The sequence below is a fragment of the Lithobates pipiens genome, unplaced genomic scaffold (assembly GCF_037356315.1).
Source record: "Lithobates pipiens isolate NorthernLeopardFrog02 unplaced genomic scaffold, aLitPip1_a1.2 Scaffold_8, whole genome shotgun sequence".
NCBI classification, from domain to species: domain Eukaryota; kingdom Metazoa; phylum Chordata; class Amphibia; order Anura; family Ranidae; genus Lithobates; species Lithobates pipiens.
Window position 1 is genome coordinate 457,293,907 of NW_027507903.1, and position 19,670 is coordinate 457,313,576.

Genomic DNA, 19,670 nt, shown 5'->3' on the forward strand with positions numbered 1-19,670 from the left:
AATTGGCTTAAATGACCAGAAGGTCACATAATATAATTCAGTGTATTTAATGCTACATAAAATCTTAGAGGCATGCATCTTGCAGAATATGATTATGGATGCAACAGGCATTGGAGACGTGCTACAGGTGAGTACTAGCAATATTCCCAGCATTCATGGAATAGGTAGAGAACAAAACGGTTGCTTCAGCAACGTACATATTTGCCAGCACACCATGGATCTTCAAGTAATGTCCAAATGCATTTAGTAAAAAATATCATGTCACCGGGGGAGATGTGCAACATTTTGGGCCAAGCACAACTCTTTAGTTCAGGCATGGGGTAAGTGCATACATTTTGTGCTGATACGTTTAAAGTAACATCCACTAGTCAGATACAAGATGTAAGGACCCCCCCCCCCATCATAAATGCAGTCTAAGACAGACAGCTAAGCAAAAGGTACATGGCTGCCTGTAATAGTAAATCCCATTAAAATAATAATGAGGAAGGAGGCGTCCTTGCTGTGTGCCCCAGCCTCATACTTCAAAGTACTAAACCAATGTTAATTTGCCAAGTGAGGAGATGGGATCAGTGGGGTCCAGCATTGCTGTTTCCAGGCGACTAGACCACTTGCCACCCCCATTGCTCTACACTGGCCACGCAAGTGCATTACAGCCTGCTGTACCATGGAAACCCATGATGTCAAGGCACCTGGCTATCTGCAACTGGCAGAGATGCAGACTGCTTGGAGAAAAAAAGATGAAAAACAAAGCATAAACAGCCGATAGAGACATTATAAGAGCACATCAAGACTAAAAGATATGAGGATCTAAGGGGACAAAAGGAGACAAAAAAAAATCTGAATAAAAATGAGAAAATGGGGGGGGGGGGGGATCTAGGAACATGGGAGAGGGGAAAGGTAAAAAATTATGAAAAAAAGATGAAATGCCTACTCATAGACCATGCTTGAGAAAGAGGGGAGAGGATGCTTGCATAATAAATACAATGCAAATTAAAGAAAAAAAAATCTTCTTAGAATGGCCAAAATGCTACAACAATATGTTAAATATAGCTGTAATTAAAACAATCACCACTGGCCCATGCCATGGTGCAAAGGTATGGGAAACAAAGCACCGAGGTTAGTCTTGGTGGACCACAAGTCCAGTTGTTAAAGCTAAAACAAATGAGTCCTCTATCGTCGCGGAAGCATGTAAATTATGCTGATTTTGATTGATAAATACTAGTTATCGATATCTTTTGCTGTGCGATTTGAGCCCATACAAAATTTAATGAGCTCAAATGGCACTACAAAGAATCCCATGTGATCTGAACAGGAATATGGTGCAATTCCTGTCTAAGTCGCATGTGGTTTTCCGCACTGCTCCTGTGTGAATCCAAGCTGAAGTCACTATGACATGCCTGGGTTCAGACAGGAGCGACGAGGGAAACCACAGGTGATTTGGATGAGAATTGCACCGCATTCCTGTTCTTGATTTAAACCCATTCAATTAATAGCCATCTACCATCAACTCACAGTGGGGTGAGTTGAAACTTTCCAACTTAGGAGAATTTCTCTACGAGCATAATATTCAGAGTAAAACACAAAAAGGCGGGGGTATCTAGCAGGTACCACCCCTCCACAAGGCCCAGTAGCCAAATGACTGGATCCAGTGGGGGAGAAAGGCCACCCACATCATTAACAGTATCTGCCACTCCTTTCCAATAACGTAGTATGTTTTTGAGGTCCTGGGTATATTCGAAACAGTAGTTTGGGTGTATAATAAACCTGATGGAGAACTTCAATTAAAGGAACCGATCCCTAGAGGAGATTATGGGTTTGAAAAATTGGAGTAAACAGTCTTCCCAATCGTCTGTCAGAGTAGGGATGTCAGTTTGCCATTTAACACCTAAGTCCTTAAAGCAGGATTCCACCCTAAAGTGGAACTTCCGCTGATCGGATCCCTCCCCCCCTCCGGTGTCACAATTGACACCTTTCAGGGGGGAGGGGGGTGGAGATACCTTTTAAAGACAGGTATTTACACCCACTTCCGGGCATAGACTTCCGTGGGAGTCTACGCCATTTCCTGCCCTGCCGCGCTGTCTGCTGGGACACACACGGGTCCCAGTGACAGCGCGGAGATTTCCTATTGCGCGACTCGCGCATGCGCAGTAGGGAACCGGGAAGTGAAGCCGATTCGCTTCGCTTCACTTCCTGATTCCCTCACCTAAAATGGTGGCAGCAGCAGCCGAGAGCCGAGCGATCGATCGGCTTCGGCTGCCGGCATCGCTGGAACCCCGGACAGGTGAGTGTCCATTTTATTAAAAGTCAGCAGCTGTAGTATTTATAGCTGCTGGCTTTTAATATTTTTTTTTTTTGGTGGAATCCCTCTTTAATTTTGGGCGAGGTCAAAGGAATCAAGTGAAAATAGAGTGGTTTAGAAAGGCTAATATTTTTTTCTAAAGGGTCAGACATCGGCACAATGTTATGAGGGAATTGCACGTTAGTAGCATGGCGCAGCTGTATTAACCTAAAAAAATTATGGTTAGGCAACCGGTAGCATTCACATAATTCATTAAACGACAGAACAGAGCCACGAGGCATAATATGTTGTAGTAGTGTGATTCCGTGTCTGGCCCAAAAGGGAAGAATTTGTGATCGAGCGGATGTGGGAAATGTTGGTGTTGCCCCACCGGGGGTGAAATGGGGAGTATGTGTTATCTATCGCATATTGGGTCCTTGCTTGTTTGGGCTAATCTTTTTACCCACATCTGTCAATGCACACAGATATTTCAAAATGTAGACACAATATTCTGTTAGTTCATGTACTGAATTCCCCATGTGTATACTGAGAAATATCCCCCACAAATAATCAAATTGCACACATTGCTGTTATGACACCTATAACCACAAATCTATTACCTCTGTGTGCCAGTAGAGGCACTGTCTTAAACTAGGTGTCAAAGAGCTATCTGCTAGCAATACGTTAAAGCGTAACTAAAGAGAGCTGTACTCTTCTTTCCCCAAAGGTCCTTGTCCTTCAGACTCTTCTTTTGCATGCTGGATTTTGGCATTCTTCATTGGCCAGCGTGGGATGGTGTCACTGATGCATAGGAGCTAGTCTTCTGGCACACAGGGGTTGGGTTGGCTGCTGTAAGCAGAGCTGTGCATGCCCAGTTTTAGCTTACAAGCCAGGTAACACAGAGCAGGCACATATATGTGTATTTTATTGCATATCTGAGGTAAATAGCCTGCCTGCTCGCAGTGAATAACAGTGGAACTTCAGTACCACTGCACTTCTGATCGTTCAAACTCACAATTGAATGTGTATGAAAATTGTGGTTGATTGCTTTTCTCTGAGGGTTTAGTACAGTCTGACAAATATTTTGCTAGGGCTTGGTCTAGTACTGTGGCAGGATATACACATTCCAAAAGTTTTTTTTTTTTTTTATATATACATTTCCTCTAACTGCTGTCTCTTATCATACTCCATCTGAGCAAATATGTGACACACTTAAACCATAAAATAGGTAGGCTCTTAAAATTTATGGTGTACAATCATCTTTTTTTTGTTTTATCTGAATGTTTTTGGGGGGATTTAATACGCTAGGGAGGGGAGAGGAGAGGAGGTGGCTCTTTACATCTTATATCTGATGGATGTTACATTGTCTCAGCAGCAATGTATGCCCTTATATGCTTCATAAACGGGTCCTGTGTGGCCCTGAAATGTTGCACTTTTCCCTGTGATCTCTTTTTAATACAAGCATTTGAATGTTGCTTGAAGATCCATGGTGTGCTGGCAAATATGTATGTTGATGCTACAGGAAAGGTTAAACTCCGGGACTATGCTATAAGACAAGACTACAATGTGAAACTGCTAAAGATCATTGCCATTATAGACCCTCCTACATTTGTACCTCCTAGAGCACCCTTAAAAATGTATCAGTGCCACATTTAATATTACTCCTAACAAAATCCATTGTAACAGTTGTTTAGCCATAACGTTTTTCTGGCGGGGTGCTTTACGGGTCCAGGAGTGTGACTCTCCCAATAAAAAATGGCCCTGGTTCCGTGAGGGGTGAAGATTGGGTCGGTTTGTTTTACCACAGAATCCCTGCGGTGGGAAAGGTAAGTGGAGATTTCTAAGGAATTTAAATTTTCTTATGAATTATCTCCTTTAAAAGTAAATGTTATCATGCCTAAAAGTCACAACTGGGGGCTGTATAGAGCACCTACCCTGTCATGCTTTCCTCAGATCACTGTCAGCAGAAGCTGCAGACAAGCCTCTGGTAAGATGTTGGGGGAGATTTTTTTTCTCTAAAAACACCCCCCCCCCCCCACCTGGACAGAAGCTCTCCCCACTCTCCCTGAATAGAGGGAGGAGCTGGAACGATCAGTGGATGCCGCTACATGGATCGGAGGGAAAATGCTCTTTTTTGAAAGGAGAAGGGTGGACACAGTGGGAATACGAATGGGGCATGGCTTAGCGTGGCGTTGGCTTGCGGCAATGTCCAGCGTGGGAGTACATTTAAACAAAAAAGCACATTTGTCACATTTACTAAAGCACCAGGCTGAGAACTAATAACAGCGGCAGTTACTGGACTATTTGCTCAAGCAGTGGGTAAAATTTCTTTTGATAGTACCTCTGCATTTGTGCATCGGCCTATGGTCAGGAGGGGAGGTAGAAACACCCCTCAAAAGGGACTCCTTCAAGCTTCCCTGAGAGATCTGAGGTGACTGGTCAGAGTGAGCCATCAGGGCGTCAAGTGTTGCAATTGTTTCCAACACTGCAGCCCCTGTCTATTACTGAAGAGCTTTTTTTTTCTCAGCCATGATGAGGTTGGAGGAAAGGTCAGCAGATTTAATCGCATCCCAGTGTGGGCCAATATGTGACAGGTCCCCTTCCATTACCCAGGACCCTCAGACTGAGGAACTGGGGGCGGGAGAAGACGAATTTCCCTCAGGGGACCATGAAGTGGCTGATGACTTCTCTTCTGAGGGGTCAAATGCGGAAGGATCAGCTTCACAATCTGAAAGATTGATGGTGCAATCTCTTACTGTGTTTGGTTTGCTCCACATTTATGCTACCCTTAACTGAGTCGGTTGATAAACCCACTTCTTGTTTGGGTTCCCTAAAGCCTCCTCAAGCTGTGCATGCCTTTCCTGTCCATTCATTGCTGGAAAAGCTTATGTACTCTGAGTGGGATCACCCAGATCAGCATTTTTTTTCCTAAAAAATTTTCAACACTTTATTCTATGGAGGAAAAATTCACTAAAAAGTGGGAGATAAAAGCAACCGACGCTGCTATATGCTCTGTGAATAAAAGTTTGACTTGTCCGGTAAGACAATGCTCAAATGCTTAGGGATCCAATGGATAAGAGGTTGGAATTCCTATTAAAAAAAACACTTTTTTTTTTTTTTTTTTCTCTGGCAGGTTCAGTAACTCAGCTTGTGCTGGCAGCAATTGGTGTATATCAATCCTTGAGAGACCAGTTTAAACAGGTGCTCAAAATTATTCCTGATCAGCAGGCCCAGGATTTAGCCGAGCTACCAGCCGTGTTATGTTTTGCAATAGACGCCATGAGAGATTCTATTCTTCAGGCCTCGTGCCTTACGCTTGAGCTGGTGCATATGCGTAGAATCTTATGGTTGAAAAATTGGTCAGCCGAAGCACCATACAAAAAGCTCCTGGCTAGTTTTTCCTTTTCGCGGTGAATGGCTGTTTTGGGGATGATTTGGATAAATACATCCAAAAAAATTCTAGTGGAAAATGTACCCTTTTGCCAGTTAGGAAGAGGAGTAAACGTATTTAATTTACACAAGCTCCTTCTCTGGTGCCAAGGGCATCTGCCTCCAGGCAGTAACGACGGCCTCCGTCGTCAAGTTTAAGAGGTAAATCTCAGGGTCTACCCCAGGGAAAAAAAGCCTTTCGGTCTAGCTACTGCACCTCAAGTGTTTACAAAAGTCCTGGCCCCTCCTCTATCCAGATTAAGAGCCCATGGTATAACAATTATAGCTTACCTAGATGATCTGCTCTTGATAGACCAGTCGGTAGCCCGCTTAGACCAAAGTATGATCCCCACAGTTAACTGCCTGGAATACCTAGGTTGAATTCTCAACCTAGAGAATACTTGGGTCTGATCATAGATACAGCCCAGAAAAGGGTATTATTGCCCCAGGCGAAGATCAGTGCCATAAGGAATCAGGAACTGATTCAGGAGGTCAAGGCAAAGAAGAATCCTATTCGACTTTGCATGAGGCTGTTCATTATGCTCAGTTTCATTCGAGGCTGCTGCAAAACAGTATCCTATCGCTTGGAACAAGAATGTCTAAGCTCTAGGTTTCTGTCTCGAAGGGTGCATCGGAGCCTCAGTTGGTGGTGGTTAACCAAGAATCTGCAGAAGGGAAAATCCTTCCTACCAGTTACCTGGAAGGTGGTAACAAAAGATGCCAGCCTTTCAGGTTGGGGAACAGTCCTGGAAGAGGTGACTGTCCAAAGGAAATGGTCCAGATCAGGGGTGACCTTGCCCATCAACATTCTTGAGTCACCAGTAGTTGTTCCCAGGAGAATGATCCCTTCACCCCGATATCTTCCTGACAATATGCCAAAGATGGGGGATCCCAGACGTAGATCTGTTTGCGTCCAGGTTCAACAAAAAGATCGACAACTTGTGTCAAGAACAAAGGATCCACTAGCTTGTGGAACAGATTCCTTGGTGTTCCCATGGAATCAGTTTTCACTGATTTATGCATTTCCTCCTATTCTGCTGCTTCCACGACTTCTTCGCAGGATCAAGCAGAAAGGGAAGTCTGTGATTCTTGTGGCCCCAGTGTAGCCCAGAAGATCTTTGTATGCAGAGATCATAAGGATGGCGGTAGGAGATCCATGGACCCTACCACCATGTCCATCCTACCTTACAAACGCTAAATTTAACGATTTGGCTATTGAGACTCACATTCTGAAGAAGTGTGGGCTGTCAGTGTTTTCTACCTTGATTAATACCAGGAAGCCAGCCTCCAAAATCATATATTATAGAGTCTGGAAGGCATATGTCTTCTGGTGTGAATCCAGGGGTTGGCACCCCAGGAAGTATGTCATGGGTAGAATCCTTGACTTTCTGCAGATGGGGTTAGAAATGAAGCTAGCCTTGAGTACTATTAAAGGCCAGGTCTCTGCCTTATCGGTATTATTTCAACAACCTCTTGCTTCGCATTCTTTGGATCGTTGCTTTATTCAGGGGGTAACGCGGCTTAATCCTCCGGTTAGGTCACCCCTCGACCCTTGGGACTTGAATTTAGTTCTGTCAGCATTGCAGAAACAGCCTTTTGAGCCGATACGGCATATTCCCTTGGTCCTTTTGACAAGGAAAACGTTTTTTCTCTTAGCCATATCTTCTGCTAGAAGGGTATCAGAATTGTCTGCTCTTTCTTGTAAAGAGTCGTATTACATTTTTCACAAGGATAAGGTAGTATTGTGTTCTCATCCTAACCTTCTACCGAAGGTAGTGTCAGGTTTTCATCTAAGCCAAGATATTGTTCTACCTTCATTTTTTCCAGAACCCGGTTCTACAGAAGAAAAGTCACTACATTCTCTGGAGGTGGTGAGCGCAGTCAAAAGTCTACTTGAAGGCGACTGCTCAGATTCATAAAATGGTTGTTTTGTTTGTGTTGCCTGAAGGTCCTAAAAGTGTTCAAGCCACACATGTGAGGTATCGCCACGATCACAAGAGCAAAAATTCTAGTGCTAGACCTCTTCTGTTACGCTAAACAGGTTACCTGTAAAAAAAGAAAAAAAAAAAGTGCTATGTGTTATGTGAGATTTTTAAGTACTGTAGTTTGTCGCCATTCCATGAGCATGCGCAATTTTAAAACATGACATGTTGGGTATCTATTTACTCGGTGTATCATCTTTCACATTATATTAAAAAATTGGGCTTTAGAGCCCATTCACACAGGGGCAACACGACTTGTAGGCGACTTGATCAGGCTACTTGGACACGACTTGACAGCGGCGACTTGGGACGACTTCAAAACGACTTGTGATGACTTCAAGCGCGACTTGGGACGACTTACAAGTCGCCCCAGGCCAGGCGACTTTTGCCGCGGCCAAGCAGAGAATGAGCTCAAGGGGAAACTCCACGGCAAAATTTCTGAAAAAAATTTGGCGTGGGTTCCCCCTCCGAGAGCATACCAGGCCCTTAGGTCTGGTATGGATTCCAAGGGGAACCCCCTACGCCGAAAAAACGGCGTGGGGGTCCCCCCCAGATCCACACCAGACCCTTATCCGAGCACGCTACCCGGCCGGCCAGGAAAGGGGGTGGGGACGAGCGGGCGGCCCCCCCCCTCCTGAGCCGTACCAGGCCGCGTGCCCTCAACATGGGGGGGTGCCTTGGGGGAGGGGGCGTGCGGCCCCCCCACCCCAAAGCACCTTGTCCCCATGTTGATGAGGACAAGGGCCTCTTCCCGACAACCCTGGCCGTTGGTTGTCGGGGTCTGCGGGCGGGGGGCTTATCGGAATCCGGGAGCCCCCTTTAATAAGGGGGCCCCCGGATACCGGCCCCCCACCCTATGTGAATGAGTATGGGGTACAATGTACCCCTACCCATTCACCTGTGAAATAAAGTACAATAAAACACACAACACAGAGAAAAAGTATTTTATTGCACAGCCGGGGGTCTTCCGTCTTCGGGGGTCTTCTCGCCGGACTCCTCCGCTATGTGTGTGTAGCTCTTTTGCCAGCGGAGGAGTCCGGCTTTCTTCCTCCCCGCCGCCGGCCTCTTCTCCCGACTTCGGGGGTCTTGTCCCCCTCTTCGGTTCTTCTGCCGGGCCACCGCGCCTGGTCCGGTGGCCCGGTCTTCTGTCGCCGTCTTCCGTTCTTCTGTCGCCGCCTTCGGTTCTTCTGCCGGGCCACCGCGCCTTCTTATAGCTCTTTTACAGGCGGTGGCCCGGTCTTCCGTCGCCGCCGCCGCCGCCTTCCGTTCTTCTCCTTCTTCTTCTCCTGGAGATGTTGACTCGACGAGCTCTCCGGCCACAATGCCAGGGACGCGCTCCGCTGCCTCTTATATAGGGACAATGGGGCGGTGTCACATGGGTTGATGTCACATGGGTTGGTCACATGGGTTGATGTCACATGGTGACCCCGCCCCCTTACCATGTGACATCAACCCATGTGACCAACCCATGTGACATCAACCCATGTGACACCGCCCCATTGTCCCTATATAAGAGGCAGCGGAGCGCGTCCCTGGCATTGTGGCCGGAGAGCTCGTCGAGTCAACATCTCCAGGAGAAGAAGAAGGAGAAGAACGGAAGGCGGCGGCGGCGGCGGCGACGGAAGACCGGGCCACCGCCTGTAAAAGAGCTATAAGAAGGCGCGGTGGCCCGGCAGAAGAACCGAAGGCGGCGACAGAAGAACGGAAGACGGCGACAGAAGACCGGGCCACCGGACCAGGCGCGGTGGCCCGGCAGAAGAACCGAAGAGGGGGACAAGACCCCCGAAGTCGGGAGAAGAGGCCGGCGGCGGGGAGGAAGAAAGCCGGACTCCTCCGCTGGCAAAAGAGCTACACACACATAGCGGAGGAGTCCGGCGAGAAGACCCCCGAAGACGGAAGACCCCCGGCTGTGCAATAAAATACTTTTTCTCTGTGTTGTGTGTTTTATTGTACTTTATTTCACAGGTGAATGGGTAGGGGTACATTGTACCCCATACTCATTCACATAGGGTGGGGGGCCGGTATCCGGGGGCCCCCTTATTAAAGGGGGCTCCCGGATTCCGATAAGCCCCCCGCCCGCAGACCCCGACAACCAACGGCCAGGGTTGTCGGGAAGAGGCCCTTGTCCTCATCAACATGGGGACAAGGTGCTTTGGGGTGGGGGGGCCGCACGCCCCCCTCCCCCAAGGCACCCCCCCATGTTGAGGGCACGCGGCCTGGTACGGCTCAGGAGGGGGGGGGCCGCCCGCTCGTCCCCACCCCCTTTCCTGGCCGGCCGGGTAGCGTGCTCGGATAAGGGTCTGGTGTGGATCTGGGGGGGACCCCCACGCCGTTTTTTCGGCGTAGGGGGTTCCCCTTGGAATCCATACCAGACCTAAGGGCCTGGTATGCTCTCGGAGGGGGAACCCACGCCAAATTTTTTTCAGAAATTTGCCGTGGAGTTCCCTCTTGAGAGCTGATAATTCTGTCAAAGTCGCCTCCGTATAGACGGAGATCCGACTTGGAGGCGACCTCCATTGAAATCAATGGGTACCGGTCGCCTACAAGTCGGATAGAAGTAGTACAGGAACCTTTTTTGAAGTCGGAGCGACTTCAGTAGCGTGCATTAACACGGCTCTCATTCACTTACATTGCTTTTTAAATGTTGTCCGACCTGAGGCGACTAGGGGCGACCTGAAGTCGGATCAGGAGTTGCCCCTGTGTGAATGGGCTCTTAGTGTGTGTTTGTTTTTTGTTATTTTTGTTTTGTTTTTCATTCCAAAAAAGTGTATTTTTTTTCCAAAACAAAAATTGTTTGAAAGACCACTGCGCAAATAGTCTGACAAAAAATTGCAACAATTGCCATTTTATTCTCTAGGGTCTCTGCTAATATATATATATATATATATATATATATATATATATATATATATATATATATATAATTTGGGGATTTTTAGCAAAAAATACTAATTTAAACTTGTAAGCAAAGTTGCAGCAAATGGTTAACAAACCCGATCACTAAACTCTAATGCATGATTTTTTTTTTTGTCATATTTTAAACCTGCAGCTTTCAATAAAATAATAAATGCCATGTGGGGCCTTCACACTTGCAAGTTCTCTTGCCATCTACTACCACATGTTAACAAGCGGTATTATGCACACGAACTTTCCTTATTGCAAACCATTTATTTAGAATGGGCTGCCAACCTGTCAATGGAACGGAAAACCACACCCCTACAACAGAAGGTGTGACTCATTGCAGGTTCTTCAGCACCTTTTGAGGGCCATACTAAATGCATAGTGTGGAGCATGAAAGTTCTTGTGCAGGCATGACTCTCCAATGACTTCTAATTGTGCTTCTAATTGAGATTGCAAGTGACTCTATTAGACACATTCATGAGCATGTTCCACTATTGTATATTAGGATTGCTGATCTCCCGCACCGACTGATGATTTCGGCAAGCTAAGAACAAAGGTGAAAATATTATCTTTATTGTACAGGACACAGGAGTTAATTTCATATGCAGGGGCAGACTGACAACACTCAGGGCTCCCCAGACCAAATAAAGCAAGGACCCCCTATCAGGACCTGCTTATGACCCACCCCTGGCCCTGAACCTAAATTTTTAGAGACTGCAAAGCACTCTATTGGGACCTGGAGGGGGGGGCGGGTGTCTCTCTCTAACAAAGGTGCCCCTTTCAGTGTCCATTAGAGTCTTTTGTAGTCAAAGGAGTCTAATGGGACCTGGGAGGGGGCCACTTTCTAACAGTGTATAGTGAACACCTTCATTCACTCTAGTCCTCACGAACACCCTCTTTGTGCCATGATTCTCGCTCCTGTTCAGAGCTCACCTTCCAGTAAAGAGCTTTCCTCCTGAGGAGTACTTACAGTATTTGTGTAGGTTGCCAGTGAGCAGGGGTTTCTGCCTTTGTAGATGCCTCATCCTCTTCCTTTTCCTTGTGCCCGGGGATTCCTCCAGTCCTGAGGTGATGCGGGGTCCATGCAGCAGTATACTATACTAACAGGTAGGTGAAGTGGCAGCAGAAGTCCGGGTTGTTGGCTAAAAGAACAGCGGGGATCCTGGTGTTGGGAGTATTGGAGAGGATGTCTTGTCTGCCCTCTTTCCCCTCTCGGCACAGTCACTGACCGCCCTCTAAGATTCCCCGGACTCCGCAACTCGTCTTAGTAAAGAGCTCTCCTAGACCACCACACAGCGCAGGAGATACTGCACCACGGCTGCAAGTCCCTTGAGTTTCAGCAGGCGGTGTGCCATTGGACCATGGCCCAAAGTGCCCCTGACCAGTCAGTCTGCCCCTGGTTATATGGTCCTACCTTCAGGTAAATGCATCCTGGCAAATAGCTTTCCTTGCTCTGTCCCCATATAACCCACTCCGTGTGGCACCTGTGTTTTATTTTTGCTATTTTTTTTTTCGGCGATTGAAACCTTCTCCTGTTGGAGAAGAATGGGGGTTATATGGGGACACAGGGCTGAACGCAGCAAAGGTTTTACCATGTCCATTCACCTGAGAGTGACATAAAACCCATGGTACAAGAATCAACTGTTCTGTTTTGTATGGTACACCAAGATATGGAATTTACTGTTCTGTCAAAATTTCCTATAAAAAATAAAAAAGTCAGGTGTGTGTGTGTGTGTGTGTGAGAGTGATGCACAGTGCATTATAAAAATGTCATTTAGGGTTTAGATGTACTTAAACCTGGAAAATTTGAGATGTGACTGTGGCTATACCAGAACAGTTGATGACAAGTGGGCCATTTTAAGTGTAGGATTTCTAGATTACAAAAGGCTCTGGTTAGGGTTTTGTACTACCACTCTTTTGATGACATTGTAAATACTACAGTGGAAGCCTCCGCTCCAATTATCCTGACCTATGTTGTGTGATATATTCAATAAAGCAGAGTGTATATAAGAAACCAACTGCCAGCCAGCTCATTAAAAACACATAATTACCAGCTAATTGTTTGGGCAATGCTGCTCCTACCATCTATGCTCCCTTTTGTAGTCACTTACCAAAGAAAATCACGTCACAGACAGCCAACAAAAATTATTGTTGGAATTCAGTCTTCAATTAAAAGAAAATATTAATAGGCAAGGTACATGTCTTGTGAAACAAGTTCCTGTGGCTGAATAGTGTTTGTTTCTCTGGAAAATCATTACTGTCATAATGAAAAAGCTGGCCTTTTGTGCTTTACTGCGAGGGTGAAGAATCGTTGAGGTAATAAGTCGATTTGCAGGTAGCAAGTTCATTAAACCTTTGCAGGACCCTGCACGCTGGTTAGGTGAGTGGATATGTCTAAGGAGATGTGTAATCAGGTGATGGAATGTGACCTAGGAACAATCAACTAATTAAAAAAGGATAATTAATTTTTAAATGGGAAACTTTTTCTATTGAATGTTTGAGTTACCGTTTTCAGGTTTGAATAATAAAGCATATCCAAAAAACAAAAATGTAACAAAATTGCAGTCCTTTTGATGCAGGGGCTGCACTCATTTATTTATTTTGATACACGCTTTCCATCCTATTTATGTCTGTGCTTACTTTCTCACTGTATCTGTGGAGGGTGTCATCCAGGCTAGACTTCAATGCCAACATACTTGCACTTAATACACACATTATGAATCCATTAAAGAGAGGTTTGGCGTAGTGTTTTTTTAATTTTTTATACTAGGCATAATGAAGAATAATAGTTAATAGCCCCTACTGCTGCCAGAACTTTGCTGCTTACTTTATGTAACCAATGCTACAACAGTATGATACAGTGGCCACATAGTTATGTAAAGCAAATAGTTTGTTTGGACCAGCTTGGCCCAAACTAACTATTTAAGGTTATAGCAAAGCTGGAATTTTACTTTGAGGGTAGCTCTATATAAATCCTCCTACTTCCAACAAGCTTCAGTTTTTTGGTAGTGTCCTTTTTTAGGTGAATAGAGTTCTTTTCTATGCTCTGAGAGAAGCAAACTGCTTGTTTAATTTATTTTTCTTAAGATATTATTATATATATTAATATATATAATTATACAGGATTTATATAGCGCCAACAGTTTGCGCAGCGCTTTACAACATGAGGGCAGACAGTACACTTACAATACAAATCCATACAGGCTGGATCAGAGTGCCCTGCTCGTTAGAGCTTACAATTATTTTTCAAAGACCACTCTCCTTTTTTTTTTTTTTCTCTCTGGTAAAAGTATTAATACATGGTGTCACTCACATTGTTCCGCTTGTGCATTCTGCAGTGGCTCCATTGGATCTTGGCTTGGTTCAATTGACTGCAAAAACCTCCCTTTTGAACATAGCAAGGATAGCCCCTTGTCTACCCTCACTCATAAGGTATCCTTTCTCGCCGCTATCACCACTGCATTGCAATTGACAAAGTTTACCCTGTAATAAGCCCTTCCTAGTGTTATTTATGGATGAAGTTGTCTGGAGGCCATAGGCCTTTTTCCCAAGGTGTATTCCTCTTTTCACCTTAACCAACTCATTATACTACCCTCTCTAGGGAGATTTATTTTACACTGTTTATTTTTCCACTACAGTTTTAGAAGACACTTGGGGGGGGTGTATTTACTAAAACTGGAGTGCTCAAAATCTGGTGTAGCTGTGCATGTTAGCCAGTCAGCTTCTAACTTCAGCTTGTTCAATTAAGCTTTGACAAAAAATACAGAGCTGCACCAGATTTTGCACTCTCCATATTTAGTAAATCAACCCCTTAGTTTCACTCTGTCATGTCTGAAGGTCCATGCAGAAGGCAACCGGCCACTCTCATCATTCGAGCCTACATTTTAAAAGGATAGGGTTCCTACCTTTTTCCAGTCAGGTCACATTCCTGTACCAATAGTTTAAGACTTTAAAAGCCTGTTGCCTGTAATGTATAGTTAAAAAATTTTCTTATTTGCAAAATCCTTATACAGTACATTGGACAGGTCCCCCCCACCCCACCCAAACTGTTCTCTTAAGCTGGCCATACACCTATAGATTATCTGCAGTTTTTCTATGGTTAGATGGAAAAAGTGCAACAGCTTTCTCCATGTTCGCTAAACTGTGTGTATGGAGGAATCTCCCAATTTTTCCATCTAACCGTAGAAAATCTGCAGATAATCTGTAGGTGTATGGTCAGTTTTAGATTTGCAGACTATAGAAGAAAACAAGAAAACATTGAGTTGTCAAAGCTTAATTGAACAAGCTGAAGTTAGAAACAGATTGGTTACCATGCATAGCTGTGCCAGATTTTGCACTCTCTGGTTTTAGAAAATCAACCCTCGTGTCACATGTGAGGAAAGGCAATGATTGGCCAGGCAATTACTAACATTTATCAAAATAAATGATACCTCCAAACGTGTACTTCAAAAATATTTGAAAGATAATTTAAGTAGCGCTCATAATGTAGCAAATGTGCAAAGTGAAAATAATTCAATTTATCACCCCGTGATACAGTGATCTAGAGAACTAAAAGTCCATTTAACAGAATGTTGAAAATCACACAAAGGAATCAATCTTCACAAACTCCTTCAGACTTCCACCACACCAATGTGCTCATGACACCTCGCCCAATGGAAACGCACTCACCGACTGATGTTGCCTCCCACTTTCGTGTTTGGCAAAAAAACAGTATAAACCCCCCTTGGGTCTATCCCTCGATCATTCCATGCAAGGCTTATCCATATGCAAAAAGTGAAATACAATGCTCCACATAGCGTGATACCATTTAAAAATGTATTCAAACACCACACACATCACTTCAATATCAACTCACATGTTCAATAAAAAAAATGCCAGCATCAATTGAAAAGATCACAGCAAACTTTCACCAAAAGATCAGGCATTGCACTGCGGCTATAGTGGAACACAAAGTATGAAAAAATATATAAACATAAAAATAAAATTAAAATAAACATAAAAATAAACAAAAAATGGGAAATTATATGTATAGTAATGGAGGGATACTGAACCACCAGGATGGATTTCATCAATACACTATCCCTGTTTAGGGGAATCCTGCAAATAATCCATATAAGCCATTCATATCCCCACTCATAACTACACGTGCCCTCAAACTCCTCAAATATACAATATATCACTACTCTTGTCAACATGATCTATACTGTACCGTGAACTCGTAGTATTCTATGCAACACCCAATGTTTATTGTTAATGCTGCATAAAAAGAATCTTCCTAAAAATTATTAATAAAACAATTGAGGTCTACCTCCAATGTTTAACCCTTTCGGGACCAAACATCTCATCAAGAAGATCCATCGGGTTTCCCTTTGCTACAAATCCCTCACCCTATTGGAACCCCTCCATGATGGGTGAATGACATCTATTCCACAAAATTGTAACAATGAAGGGTCCTGGTTATGTCTCTCTTTAAAGTGTAATGACACACTGATACCGGAACCCTTTATTAATGTTTGCCAGGTGTTCTGCTATCCGGACTTTTATAAGTCTTTTTGTCCTACCTACATAAAACAAATTGCATGGACACCACATAAGGTAGACCCCATGCGAGGAGTTGCAGGAAACAAACTCCTTAATATCAAATGATTCCCCATCTCCATTAGTGATACTAGTTCTACCCCTAATAACTGTGTTAACAGTCCTACAACATATACATTTTCTACAGGCATAGAAGCCTTTTAAATCAATTTTTAAAACTTGCCGATCTGGAGGGTCCAGGATTTTTTTTAACTACCCGGTCACCAAAGTTTTGGGCACGCCTATAAATAAATTTAGGCTGATCCTGTAGTATTGGCCCTAAATGTCGATCTTGGTGTAAAATATGCCAATGTTTTCTATAAATACCCTCTATTTCTCTATACTGACAATGAAAGTCAGATATAAAGCTCACTTGATGTTGGTTATTAGTCCCCTGACCCTCAATTTTCTTTTTTAGGCAATCGCCACTTTCAGAGACCTCCTGAATGATTTCATTCAAGGAATCTTCTGCATAGCCCTTTTGTAAAAATTTAATTTTCAGAAGATCTGCCTGTTGGTAATAGTCAGTTACTTCTGTACAATTATGCAGGACTCTTAGCATTTGTCCTCTAGGTATATTTTTAATCCATAAGGGGTGGTGCCCACTTCTGATAGACAGATAGCTGTTGCGATCCGTAGGTTTAACCACTTGCTTACTGGGCACTTAAACCCCCCTCAGTCCCAGACCAATTTTCAGCTTTCAGCGCTGATGCACTTTGAGTGACAATTACGCGGTCATACAACACTGTACCCAAATGAAATTTTTATCATTTTTTTCCCACAAATAGAGCTTTCTTTTGGTGGTATTTAGTTACAGCTCGGAGTTTTATTTTTTGCTAAACAAACAAAAAAAGATGCAAAAAAAAAAAAAAAAAAATCATGTTTTAATAGTTTGTTATAAAATTTTGCAAACGGGTCATTTTTCTCCTTCATTGAAGTGCGCTGATTAGGCGGCACTGATAGGCTGCATTGGTGGGCACTGATGGGCTGCATTGGTGGGCACTGATGGGCTGCATTGGTGGGCACTGATGGGCTGCATTGGTGGGCACTGATAGGCTGCACCGGTGGGCACTGATAGGCATAGTTAAGGCGGCACTAATAGGCACAGATAAGGCGGCACCGATGGGCACAGATAAGGCGGCACTGATGGGCAAAGATGGGCACAGATAAGATGGCACGGATGGGTGGCACGGATAAGTGGCACGGATGGGTGGCACGGATGGGCACTGATAGGTACCACAGATAGATGGGACTGATGGGCACTGATAGGTGGCTCTGATAGGTGGCACTGCTGGGCACTGATGGGCGGCACTGCTGGGCACAGATGGGCGGCACTGCTGGGCACTGATGGGCGGCACTGGGGTGCAGCACCTTTGAGGCAGATTGGGTGGCACTGTGGGTGGCACTGTGGGTGGCACTGTGGGCACTATGGGCACTGACGGGGGGCACTTTTGCTTTTATTTTACTTCAGGATGGCACTGCGGGAGGCAGGTGGGCACAGGCAGGTGGCAGGTGGTCCCTTGTATTGATGGCCGTGATCGGGACTGATGTCCCGATCACGGCCGCCGATGATCGGCTTTTTTTTTCTCTCCTCCCGCTGTCAGCGCGAGGAGGAATAATAGCCGATTACCGGCTCCGTTCTATCACATGATCAGCTGTCATTGGCTGACAGCTGATCACGTGATAAGGGGTCGGGATCGACCCCTTACACGGATCGGTGATCAGGCGAGTCTCACGGACTCGCCGATCACAAAGCGCGCCGCGCGCGCCCCTCAGGGGGCGCGCAGGCCGCTCGTAACCGGGACGACGTCAATAGACGTAGTCCCGGAAATGTAGGTCCGCGCTAATGCCGTCATTTGGCAATAGCGCGGATCTGTAGTGGTTAAAGTGAACTTTAGTGTTCAACTTATTATTTTCTTTTGAAATAACCACATCTAAGAAATTAATGCTGTTATCACTGATTTGATAATCCAGCTTAATGTTATTAGTATTCAAATTCAAATTGTCTATAAATTCTACTGCATACTCATAGGACCCCTCGCAAATGATCAGTAGGTCGTCTATGAATCTCCTGTAGAAATTAAGTTGCGGGCAATCCTGACTAAAAATTTACCTATCATCCCACTCTGCCATGAACAGGTTGGCTAGGCTGGCAGCAAACTTAGCTCCCATAGCCACACCAACCTGTTGTGAATAAAATTGCCCATTCCACCAGAAGTAGTTCTAAGTCATGCAATAATCCAACGCATGACCCAAAAATCGCTTCTGTGAATGTGGAATGTCATTTCGTCTGCTTAATGCCCAATTAAGTGCCAAAGATGCATCTTCATGTTGTATAATAGTGTACAGTGAACAAACGTCAGCTATCACTAAAAATTATTCCACTGTAGAATTAATTGGACTTCTTCCAACAGGAGCAACAAATCAGAAGTATCCTTCAGATATGACCTTGTTTCCCTAATGCTTGGTTGCAAGAATTTGTCAAGATACTCCCCTAATCGTGATGTCACTGATCCTATATCATTGACAATAGGGCGGCCTAGTGGGTTTTGTGTATTTTTATGTATTTTGAGCAGCATGTAGATGATCGGAATTCTACACGCACTGGGGACTAAGTATCGTCTCTCTGGAATTAAGGGCATTCACCTCGAAGCCCCATTCTATGAGGGATTCCAACTGTGTTCCATAGGGTTCCGTAGGGTCCAAACCCAGTTTTCGGTAAGTAGATGTGTCTCCCAATAAAGAATTAAGTTGATCAATATAGAGAGATTTCTCCATTACCACCACCCCTCCCCCCTTATCTGCTGGACGTATGATGATGTCCTTTCTCTCTTCAAGAGACCTAATTCCTTCCCTAATGTACTCAGGATTGATCCTTTTTTTTTTTTTAGGGATCACTGCCTCTATATCCTTAAGTACCAGACTTTTATATACCTCTATGAAATGATTACTTGGATTCTGAGGATTAAAAATTGACTTATTTCTCAGACCGCTATCGATCTTTTCAGACTTATAGCAGACTTTAGGTAAGCTGGCTGGTTTAAAAACTATTTTTTTAAATTTAATGTTTTAACAAATTTGTGTGTGTTAATGTACACATCAAACTTGTTAAGACTTTTTAGGTGCACATTTCAGGCCCAAATTGAGTATATTTAATTCCTTGTGATTCAACTCCGTATTACTGAGATTGTATATACCCTTATTTAATTGTCTCTCGCTCGTTTTCTTGAGTTGTTTCCGTCGACCTGCTCTACACCCCCTTCTCCTCGTGGAGGTGGTTCGACATGGTGCTGTATTGGACCATTCTTCTCCACCCCCCTCTGTTTCTGAGCCTGGGAGTTCTTACTGAGGGTACCACTAACATTGTGTATTCTTTAGCTAATTCATTGTTCGTTTTTTGTGTGTGTGTGTCTATATTTATTTATTTTATTTATAGTTGCTTATATAGCACCATCAATTATATATATATATATATATAAACACCATCCTTTTAATGCTTTCCA

At 44.4% G+C, this 19,670-nt stretch overlaps 1 protein-coding gene across 1 annotated transcript in view; it reads left to right on the forward strand.

Annotated features, from left to right (window-relative positions):
* RIC8B (RIC8 guanine nucleotide exchange factor B) overlaps positions 1-19,670 on the forward strand; it is a 100,694-nt gene that overhangs the window by 72,775 nt on the left and 8,249 nt on the right. The gene's annotated exons all lie outside the window — the stretch shown is intronic.